We start from the raw sequence: 12034 nt of genomic DNA, 5'->3' as shown, positions 1-12034 counted from the left end.
GCTCAGAAATCCTTGGATGTGATCTCCTGGCCCAGTGTGTAGAACACAGAGCAGTGAGCTCGACTGGGGGGACTGGCCCAGCCCTTGGACACAACTGCCAGGCAGGACAAGCTCCCTCCCCAGAAAGGAAAAGCCCAGCCCTGAGATCCATCTCCACCTGGCTGCAGCAGCGTCATGAGGGCGTCCCAAAACCCACCCCTCCACAACGAGACCCTCTGCCCCCGAGCCCCCTGGTCCTGTTCCCCAGCCAGGACTGAAGGTGGGCAGTCCTTGCCTGGCAGGGCAGGGCTTGGCCCACATTTTATGTTCAAATAAAGAGATGGAGTTGTCATAACTATGTCCATGTGGTAGCAGCAGCAAAGCCCACCCGGCACCAGCACTGGCTGAGCTCCGTGCCCCAGAGCGGCCGTGGATGGCCACGGTGTGGGCAGGCAGGAGCCAGGCAGGGGCTGCTGTGACCAATGGCAGAGCCCCGAGGGGATGGGGGAGCCCATGCTGAGCGTCCCTGGGCTGAGGGCACATTTCCTTCTGTGGCATCGTCTAGGCCTGGACCTCCTCCAGGGCCATGCCCAGGAAAAGAGGAAAGCCATCAAGAGCATCCCCAGGAACACAGTCTGACCAGCAATGTCAGTAGGCAAAACACAAATTTTGCTGAGCAATGGCTCATTGATGAAGCAAAACATTTACATTTGGGGCAATCCATTCATACAGATGGGGGCACACTCTGGGGGTACAGCTAAGGGCATGAGGTCACAACAGGCTCAGGGGTCACAGGAGGCTGAGGACACAGCAGGCCCTGAGGTCACAGAGGTGCCAGAGCCCCGTGGTTGCACAGCAGCACAAGGAGCCAGCAGTCAGTGCTTGAGCACAACTGTTGCGGCAGCAGCGGCGGTGGCAGCAGCGGTGCTGACGTTGGGACAGCGGTGTCAGGACAGCGGTGGCAGCAAGAGCTGCGGGACTGGCAGAGGGCAAGGCACCATGGCCCTTGCTCTGCGCCTCCTACTCCTGCTCCTCCTGGCCGTGGCCCTGCCTGCCAGGGCTGCCCAGGCTGCTCCGCTGCAAGCGCGGGGAGCAGGTGAGCCGGCAGCCTGGCTCCCCTTTCCTGGCACAGCGCTCCCTGCTCCCCGGGAAGCGCTGGTGATAGTTTTGCCCAGGGCTTTAGGGAGGGTTTCATCTGTGGGAGGGAGAGATCCCCGACAGGCCCTGGGCTCCTCCAGCCACCACTCCAGGGATCTTGCACAGGGCCTGCAAAGAGGGTGGAGAGTGACCAGAGCCATTCCAGAGCTCCCCAGGCCCCTGTGCAGCTTTGGCCTTGTCCACTGACATCTGGCAGCCAAGGCCTTACCCGACCCCCTTGCAGTGCCCAGTTCCCCAAGACAGAGGGGGATCCCAGCACACCATGGAAATGGTTCTGATCTTTGCTCCCTTCTAGGCTGGGATGGTGTCATGGAGTATCTGGATGCCCTATCAGATAATGACTTGAAACCCCCGGAGAATGCTGGAGGTAAGTTCTCTGTGAGCCTTTCAGAGAAAATACTCTGTGTCCATGCGACAAGAGCTCAGTCATATGGCATTTCCCTCAACATAATCTCAGGATTGAAAGAATCTTGAAAATTTGCCCTGCTCCCCACTGAGGCTCTGAGGGATCCCACAGGATCACTGTCACTGGGAGGAAGGAGCATTTAGCTGTCCATCTTCCTCCCGTGGCCAATGCCAGTGTGTCCTTCCGTGTGCTCTGTGCAGCCAGGGAGAAGAGCAGAGAGGGAAGGGGCCGGGCCCAGGGCTGTGCCCCAGGGCTGAGCCTTTGGCAGCTCCTTTGCCAGCCCCAGGGAGCCTGAGCTGCTCCTGCTGCCACTGCCAAGCTCTGGGCCTGCCTGGGGCTGGCTTTAGAGCTGCTGGCAGCTCCAGGGAGTCCTTTATGCCCTGACTGGCCTGCAAGGGGCTCCTTCCATCCCAGTGTGGGGCCACTGCAGGCACGTGCTCCCCCTGCCCCTGCTCCTGAGTGGGAGGCAGAGCTGAGGGAGTGCCTTGGAGGACACCAATCACCCAGGTGCCCTCACTGCCACTCGGGCTGAAGGAGAAATTCAATCACTTTCCATTAAGGTCTACCTAGATGGAAGAACCAAGACACAGGAGACAGCAAGTCGCTGGAGGCAGCCAAACTTCTGGACAAGATGCTGAGTGACCTGGAGAGACGTCGTGGTGGGTGCATTTCCCTCATGCTTCCCCTGGGACTCAGCAGCCGGGGGCTCTGGCTGCACATCTGGAGACGCCGTGCCCGGCACAGCGGGAAGGGATCCATGGCAGCCTCACTGCCCCGCTGCTGCTCCTGCTGCTGCTGCTTCCATGCCCTGCAGGGCTGTTTCCCAGCCTGGCCTGGCTGCAGCTTCATCCCAGCCTCTGCAAGAAGGCGTTTGGCATCAGCTGACAGACTGCCCAAACTGCACCATTGGGCTGAGATCCCCTGCAATTTCCCGGTCACCAGGCAGATCAGGAATGGCAGCTGTTTGGACAAGAGACTGCCCTGTCCAATCCCAAATGTTTTTATGATTTCCAGATCCTTATCCATCAATTTGACCAGTATTGTCTCCTGAAGATTCCAACTCCCAGAAAGGGGAACATCTGCACCTAATCCAACTGTTCCCTTTTCTTTCTGCAGAGATGAAACGAAAGGCTCTGCTGAAGACTGAGTTTCCCAGAGGAAGCAGTGGATCATTGGTAGCCTCTGCTGCAGGAAGGGAAGCGATGCCAGGCACAGGCCCAGGAGGTAATTGCTGTGCCTCTGGGCCTGAGCCCTGCTGAGGATTCAGCTGCCCTCTCTGCTGCTGTGTGTCAGTGCGTGCCCCTCCAGGGATGTTGCACAGGGCCTGCAAAGAGGGTGGAGAGTGACCAGAGCCATTCCAGAGCTCCCCAGGCCCCTGTGCAGCTTTGGCCTTGTCCACTGACATCTGGCTCCCATGGCCTTACCTGACCCCCTTGCAGTGCCCAGTTCCCAAAAGCAGAGGGGGACCCCAGCACACCATGGAAATGGGTTCTGATCTATGCTCCCTTTCTAGGTGAGGGTGCTGGGATAGGTTCTCCAGCAGCTGGGATGGAAGGTGGTTTGGAACCCTTGGGAGCTTCTGCAGGTAAGTTCTCAACTTCCCCTCAGAGAATAATCATTGACAAACTGTCAGGAACCAGGTGACAGGAACTTGTGTGGCTGTTGAGTTACAGGTGTGTCTGCAGGGAGGACTTTTCAAGCTCCAGGGCTGGTTGCTGCACACAAGCCCAGCTCCCATGGCAGGGGTGAGTAGGTTACCCCTGCTGTCCCCACAGGCTGAGCCCTGCTTCTGTGGAATCCATTTCTGGAGAAATGGAAATACTTTGTCTTAAGGTCCTCTGAGAGGGAGGAAAAAACCTATAAAACAGAGTGAGTTCCTGGAGGAATTCAAACGACTGGACCAAATCTTGACTGAACTGGAGAGACAACGTGGTGGGTGCATTTCCCTCATGCTTCCCCTGGGACTCAGCAGCCGCGGGCTTTGGCTGCACATCTGGACACGCTGTGCCCGGCACAGCGGGAAGGGATCCATGGCAGCCTCGCTGCCCCGCTGCTGCTGCTGCTGCTTTGACGCCCTGCAGGGCTGTTTCCCAGCCTGGCCTGGCTGCAGCTTCTGCCCAGCCCCTGCAGGAAGGCATTTGGCATCAGCTGACAGGGAGCCCAAACTTCACCAAAGGGCATGCACACCCTGAGATCCCCTGCAACTTCCTGGTCTCTGGGTAGATCTGGAAAGGCAACTATTTGGAGAAGGGAGGGCCCTGGAGCAGCCCCAAAAGCCTAGGCCTTTCCCTGATACTTATCCATATCATTGACACGTAGTGTTTCCTGAAGATGCCACCACCCTAATCGGGAATGGTTCCACCAGATCCAGCTGTCCTTTATCCTTTCTCCAGACATGGACCAAAAAGGTTTGCGGAAGGCAGCACTTCCTGGAGGAAGCGATGGCTCAGTGCCAGCCACCGATGCACAAAGAGAGGAGATGCCAGACAGTGCCACAGAAGGTGATTGCTGTGCCAGGCTCAGCCAGGCTCAGCAGTCCTGCTGGGCTCCTTCCATGGGAGACACGTCCCGAAAGCTGGGAGCAGCTGCACAGGGTGGCCATGGTGGGGAAAGGGCAGAGGGGGAGTGCAAGGCTCCCATGCCTCCTGACGGGGTCTGAGCCTGTCCCTTGGGGCTGGGGGAGCTGTCATGGGGCAGGGAGGGCCAGGGGCGGCAGTGGCTGCTCAGGGATGGCTTTGGCCCGTGTCCCTGGCAGCAGCCACTGCCCAAGCAGCTGCGCTGCCCCCGGGCTCTCCTCCCGGCTTGCTGGGCTTTGTTGGGTGGCACAGCCTGTGCCCAGGGGCGGCAAGGTGCCTGCAGGCCCCAGCTCTGGGGGAAACAGAGAATGTCCTGCCCGTATCTACCTTGCTGTCAGCTCAGCAGTGCAGCACAGCACGAGCTCATGCTCCCCATTGCTCCCACAGACGTTATCAATGAAACAGGAATATATGCCCCGGATCCAGTGCGCCTCCCAAGAATTGTCTGCCCCCAGGATGTGCGCAGGTCCTGCATGTTAGGCACGGTGGTGACAGTGATCACTGTGCCACTTGTGCTGATAGGCTGCTATCTTGGCATTCGCAAGCTGTACGAGCTCAGACGGTCAGTTGTTGATTTTCCTCCACAGTTTTCTTATAACTCTGCTCCTGCATAGGTAGCCTGATTGGGAGTCGTGCTACTGTGGAGTTGTGGCCAGTCCATGGTTGTCCAAATATCTCTGCTGAGGGTTCTGCTGCTGCCCAGTGCTTCCATTGGCCTCTCAATTGCTGGGCCTTGTCCTGGGGGCCCACTGGGGCTGCAGCCAGTGCTGGCTCCCACTGAGGCTGCCTGGCCAAGAGCAGCCCCAGGGGCACAGGGCAGAGGCAGAGCAAGTTCTCCACAGTATTTGGGCAGCACAGCTCTGGACAGAAGAGGACAGTGCTTTTTTAGTAGCTCATGTAAAGTTTCATGGTAACAGTGGTGTTGCAGGAGAAGCAAATTTGCTCCAGATCAGTGTTAAAACAAATCCAACGTGATGAAGGTTTGGATTTGGCCTTGAGACTTTGCTCTTTGTGTGAGCCCTGCTCTGGATTGATTCCCAGTCAGTCTTGGAGCCAGTTTTGGGCGAAGGCTCATCCCAGCCCTGAGCCTTGGCAGTTCTCTGGCCTCAAAGGGACAGCTGAGGCTGCACTGCACATGACTGGGGTTCAGGGCTCCATTATCAAAGAGCTTTGAGATGTTTCAATCACTGTATTCTTACTAGATAGTTTTTGTTATGAAGTTCCTTCATTAGATTTTAAAACTTAGTTGTAATAAAACTTCTTTTCCAGTGCTTTTTCCAGTTATTTGATATAGTCAGTGATGGCCTAAGGATTCCATGGCTGAATTAAAAGACTGTAAGTACTATAAAATGAAATAATGTTGACACTCTTAGGTCTTTCAGAGACTCCTGAAATTTATGTTGGTTTGATGTGACCAACAGAAGAGTTTGGCTCTGCTTTTAATTGAAACAAACAGCAGAGCTGGAACCTGTTGAAAGCAGTCTCTTCACTTCATAGCTAAAGCCAACTGTTAGGGCTCTTTATTGAGGAATATACTATCTACATTTCATGTATATACTCCTGACAAATAGCTGATAGAAATGAGGGATTTGGACTCTTTGGGAAGTACTGACCAGTTGGGCATTGGCTCTCTGAAGCTCAGTCTGTAATAACCAGTCCTTTTCAGAAGAGAATGTTCAGTTTCTTCCTGGCCCTCACACTCTTGCATTTGCATTGAAAAACACTTCTCGAAAGACATTTACAACAGCTCTTTGTGGTCCCTTAGTTGACTTTTCTCTCTTTCTCCACAGACGCCAATGAAAACCTGGATGATTCCATTAAAAAGCTGGAAAGCAGCTCCTGGAGAAGAGGGCATACATCTGCTCCCACCCTCTGGACAGGCCCTTCTAATTCCTCCCTGAGAGCAGGCACTCATAAATGTCAGTCAGGGAGGAATTGGCTGCAGTTCCAGTACTTGGCATCTTAAAAGCATCTGCTATTTAATGTCTTTGCTAAATATAACTGTATAAAATAAAATCTCTTTCTAATTAAAACTTCATACGAGAAGGATAAAAAAACAGATTTTTTTTTTTTTTTTTAAAGCTGCTCGTTCATTGAGCAAGGCTGAAAGACTTGGGGAATGAGAACAGTTCTGTTTGGGAGGCACCTCCAGCTCTCTTGTCCAGCAGCACCATCAGGACACTGAGTTCCCAGGGTCCAGGCATGGTCCCTCAGGGCGACAGCACTGGTCACTGACATCCATCGGGTCTCTGAGCCATTGTCCACAACCCCCTGGATGTGACCAGGCAGGCAATGCCTCATTCTCCAAACTGTGCCTCCATCAGATCCATAGCTCACCAAACGCGGGACAAGGGTGCTGGGCAGGGCTGGTGTGGCCAGGGCATTACAGAAGTGCAGAGTGGTGGCATCTGTAGCTCTTCCCTTGTGCACTGAGGCAGCCACTCCATCATGGAAGGCCTCTGGCTTGGTCAGGCAGCACAGACCCACCGTGTGCTCCTCAAGGTTTCCTTTGGCATATCAAAGCATGGAAGAGCTCGGATGGTTTCCCCCACTGTGTTATTGACTGACTGTGTCCTTTGAGGATCACAAGAGGAAGCAGAGCCTTCCATTGCACATGAAGAGCAAATGGTGAAGTAAAGGCTTCACCCTTTCCTATGAAACAAAAGGGCTGTGTGATTCAGGGCCCTCCCAAGGTGCCAAACTTCCAGCTGGGAAGCTGCTGACAGGAGGGAGTGGGGTACTCGTCTCCAGCCAGAGATCACTCACTCCTCAGCATCGTGGGCTGTGGCTGACAGTGCCTGAGGAGCTCAGAAATCCTTGGATGTGATCTCCTGGCCCAGTGTGTAGAACACAGAGCAGTGAGCTCGACTGGGGGGACTGGCCCAGCCCTTGGACACAACTGCCAGGCAGGACAAGCTCCCTCCCCAGAAAGGAAAAGCCCAGCCCTGAGATCCATCTCCACCTGGCTGCAGCAGCGTCATGAGGGCGTCCCAAAACCCACCCCTCCACAACGAGACCCTCTGCCCCCGAGCCCCCTGGTCCTGTTCCCCAGCCAGGACTGAAGGTGGGCAGTCCTTGCCTGGCAGGGCAGGGCTTGGCCCACATTTTATGTTCAAATAAAGAGATGGAGTTGTCATAACTATGTCCATGTGGTAGCAGCAGCAAAGCCCACCCGGCACCAGCACTGGCTGAGCTCCGTGCCCCAGAGCGGCCGTGGATGGCCACGGTGTGGGCAGGCAGGAGCCAGGCAGGGGCTGCTGTGACCAATGGCAGAGCCCCGAGGGGATGGGGGAGCCCATGCTGAGCGTCCCTGGGCTGAGGGCACATTTCCTTCTGTGGCATCGTCTAGGCCTGGACCTCCTCCAGGGCCATGCCCAGGAAAAGAGGAAAGCCATCAAGAGCATCTCCAGGAACACAGTCTGACCAGCAATGTCAGTAGGCAAAACACAAATTTTGCTGAGCAATGGCTCATTGATGAAGCAAAACATTTACATTTGGGGCAATCCATTCATACAGATGGGGGCACACTCTGGGGGTACAGCTAAGGGCATGAGGTCACAACAGGCTCAGGGGTCACAGGAGGCTGAGGACACAGCAGGCCCTGAGGTCACAGAGGTGCCAGAGCCCCGTGGTTGCACAGCAGCACAAGGAGCCAGCAGTCAGTGCTTGAGCACAACTGTTGCGGCAGCAGCGGCGGTGGCAGCAGCGGTGCTGACGTTGAGACAGCGGTGTCAGGACAGCGGTGGCAGCAAGAGCTGCGGGACTGGCAGAGGGCAAGGCACCATGGCCCTTGCTCTGCGCCTCCTACTCCTGCTCCTCCTGGCCGTGGCCCTGCCTGCCAGGGCTGCCCAGGCTGCTCCGCTGCAAGCGCGGGGAGCAGGTGAGCCGGCAGCCTGGCTCCCCTTTCCTGGCACAGCGCTCCCTGCTCCCCGGGAAGCGCTGGTGATAGTTTTGCCCAGGGCTTTAGGGAGGGTTTCATCTGTGGGAGGGAGAGATCCCCGACAGGCCCTGGGCTCCTCCAGCCACCACTCCAGGGATCTTGCACAGGGCCTGCAAAGAGGGTGGAGAGTGACCAGAGCCATTCCAGAGCTCCCCAGGCCCCTGTGCAGCTTTGGCCTTGTCCACTGACATCTGGCTCCCATGGCCTTACCTGACCCCCTTGCAGTGCCCAGTTCCCAAAAGCAGAGGGGGACCCCAGCACACCATGGAAATGGGTTCTGATCTATGCTCCCTTTCTAGGTGAGGGTGCTGGGATAGGTTCTCCAGCAGCTGGGATGGAAGGTGGTTTGGAACCCTTGGGAGCTTCTGCAGGTAAGTTCTCAACTTCCCCTCAGAGAATAATCATTGACAAACTGTCAGGAACCAGGTGACAGGAACTTGTGTGGCTGTTGAGTTACAGGTGTGTCTGCAGGGAGGACTTTTCAAGCTCCAGGGCTGGTTGCTGCACACAAGCCCAGCTCCCATGGCAGGGGTGAGTAGGTTACCCCTGCTGTCCCCACAGGCTGAGCCCTGCTTCTGTGGAATCCATTTCTGGAGAAATGGAAATACTTTGTCTTAAGGTCCTCTGAGAGGGAGGAAAAAACCTATAAAACAGAGTGAGTTCCTGGAGGAATCCAAACGACTGGACCAAATCTTGACTGAACTGGAGAGACAACGTGGTGGGTGCATTTCCCTCATGCTTCCCCTGGGACTCAGCAGCCGCGGGCTTTGGCTGCACATCTGGACACGCTGTGCCCGGCACAGCGGGAAGGGATCCATGGCAGCCTCGCTGCCCCGCTGCTGCTGCTGCTGCTGCTTTGACGCCCTGCAGGGCTGTTTCCCAGCCTGGCCTGGCTGCAGCTTCTGCCCAGCCCCTGCAGGAAGGCATTTGGCATCAGCTGACAGGGAGCCCAAACTTCACCAAAGGGCATGCACACCCTGAGATCCCCTGCAACTTCCTGGTCTCTGGGTAGATCTGGAAAGGCAACTATTTGGAGAAGGGAGGGCCCTGGAGCAGCCCCAAAAGCCTAGGCCTTTCCCTGATACTTATCCATATCATTGACACGTAGTGTTTCCTGAAGATGCCACCACCCTAATCGGGAATGGTTCCACCAGATCCAGCTGTCCTTTATCCTTTCTCCAGACATGGACCAAAAAGGTTTGCGGAAGGCAGCACTTCCTGGAGGAAGCGATGGCTCAGTGCCAGCCACCGATGCACAAAGAGAGGAGATGCCAGACAGTGCCACAGAAGGTGATTGCTGTGCCAGGCTCAGCCAGGCTCAGCAGTCCTGCTGGGCTCCTTCCATGGGAGACACGTCCCGAAAGCTGGGAGCAGCTGCACAGGGTGGCCATGGTGGGGAAAGGGCAGAGGGGGAGTGCAAGGCTCCCATGCCTCCTGACGGGGTCTGAGCCTGTCCCTTGGGGCTGGGGGAGCTGTCATGGGGCAGGGAGGGCCAGGGGCGGCAGTGGCTGCTCAGGGATGGCTTTGGCCCGTGTCCCTGGCAGCAGCCACTGCCCAAGCAGCTGCGCTGCCCCCGGGCTCTCCTCCCGGCCTGCTGGGCTTTGTTGGGTGGCACAGCCTGTGCCCAGGGGCCTGCAGGCCCCAGCTCTGGGGGAAACAGAGAACGTCCTGCCCGTATCCACCTTGCTGTCAGCTCAGCAGTGCAGCACAGCACGAGCTCATGCTCCCCATTGCTCCCACAGACGTTATCAATGAAACAGGAATATATGCCCCGGATCCAGTGCGCCTCCCAAGAATTGTCTGCCCCCAGGATGTGCGCAGGTCCTGCATGTTAGGCACGGTGGTGACAGTGATCACTGTGCCACTTGTGCTGATAGGCTGCTATCTTGGCATTCGCAAGCTGTACGAGCTCAGACGGTCAGTTGTTGATTTTCCTCCACAGTTTTCTTATAACTCTGCTCCTGCATAGGTAGCCTGATTGGGAGTCGTGCTACTGTGGAGTTGTGGCCAGTCCATGGTTGTCCAAATATCTCTGCTGAGGGTTCTGCTGCTGCCCAGTGCTTCCATTGGCCTCTCAATTGCTGGGCCTTGTCCTGGGGGCCCACTGGGGCTGCAGCCAGTGCTGGCTCCCACTGAGGCTGCCTGGCCAAGAGCAGCCCCAGGGGCACAGGGCAGAGGCAGAGCAAGTTCTCCACAGTATTTGGGCAGCACAGCTCTGGACAGAAGAGGACAGTGCTTTTTTAGTAGCTCATGTAAAGTTTCATGGTAACAGTGGTGTTGCAGGAGAAGCAAATTTGCTCCAGATCAGTGTTAAAACAAATCCAACGTGATGAAGGTTTGGATTTGGCCTTGAGACTTTGCTCTTTGTGTGAGCCCTGCTCTGGATTGATTCCCAGTCAGTCTTGGAGCCAGTTTTGGGCGAAGGCTCATCCCAGCCCTGAGCCTTGGCAGTTCTCTGGCCTCAAAGGGACAGCTGAGGCTGCACTGCACATGACTGGGGTTCAGGGCTCCATTATCAAAGAGCTTTGAGATGTTTCAATCACTGTATTCTTACTAGATAGTTTTTGTTATGAAGTTCCTTCATTAGATTTTAAAACTTAGTTGTAATAAAACTTCTTTTCCAGTGCTTTTTCCAGTTATTTGATATAGTCAGTGATGGCCTAAGGATTCCATGGCTGAATTAAAAGACTGTAAGTACTATAAAATGAAATAATGTTGACACTCTTAGGTCTTTCAGAGACTCCTGAAATTTATGTTGGTTTGATGTGACCAACAGAAGAGTTTGGCTCTGCTTTTAATTGAAACAAACAGCAGAGCTGGAACCTGTTGAAAGCAGTCTCTTCACTTCATAGCTAAAGCCAACTGTTAGGGCTCTTTATTGAGGAATATACTATCTACATTTCATGTATATACTCCTGACAAATAGCTGATAGAAATGAGGGATTTGGACTCTTTGGGAAGTACTGACCAGTTGGGCATTGGCTCTCTGAAGCTCAGTCTGTAATAACCAGTCCTTTTCAGAAGAGAATGTTCAGTTTCTTCCTGGCCCTCACACTCTTGCATTTGCATTGAAAAACACTTCTCGAAAGACATTTACAACAGCTCTTTGTGGTCCCTTAGTTGACTTTTCTCTCTTTCTCCACAGACGCCAATGAAAACCTGGATGATTCCATTAAAAAGCTGGAAAGCAGCTCCTGGAGAAGAGGGCATACATCTGCTCCCACCCTCTGGACAGGCCCTTCTAATTCCTCCCTGAGAGCAGGCACTCATAAATGTCAGTCAGGGAGGAATTGGCTGCAGTTCCAGTACTTGGCATCTTAAAAGCATCTGCTATTTAATGTCTTTGCTAAATATAACTGTATAAAATAAAATCTCTTTCTAATTAAAACTTCATACGAGAAGGATAAAAAAACAGATTTTTTTTTTTTTTTTTAAAGCTGCTCGTTCATTGAGCAAGGCTGAAAGACTTGGGGAATGAGAACAGTTCTGTTTGGGAGGCACCTCCAGCTCTCTTGTCCAGCAGCACCATCAGGACACTGAGTTCCCAGGGTCCAGGCATGGTCCCTCAGGGCGACAGCACTGGTCACTGACATCCATCGGGTCTCTGAGCCATTGTCCACAACCCCCTGGATGTGACCAGGCAGGCAATGCCTCATTCTCCAAACTGTGCCTCCATCAGATCCATAGCTCACCAAACGCGGGACAAGGGTGCTGGGCAGGGCTGGTGTGGCCAGGGCATTACAGAAGTGCAGAGTGGTGGCATCTGTAGCTCTTCCCTTGTGCACTGAGGCAGCCACTCCATCATGGAAGGCCTCTGGCTTGGTCAGGCAGCACAGACCCACCGTGTGCTCCTCAAGGTTTCCTTTGGCATATCAAAGCATGGAAGAGCTCGGATGGTTTCCCCCACTGTGTTATTGACTGACTGTGTCCTTTGAGGATCACAAGAGGAAGCAGAGCCTTCCATTGCACATGAAG

Source organism: Passer domesticus, chromosome 29 (assembly GCF_036417665.1).
Source record: "Passer domesticus isolate bPasDom1 chromosome 29, bPasDom1.hap1, whole genome shotgun sequence".
Lineage (NCBI taxonomy): Eukaryota > Metazoa > Chordata > Aves > Passeriformes > Passeridae > Passer > Passer domesticus.
This window is presented reverse-complemented; position numbering follows the sequence as displayed.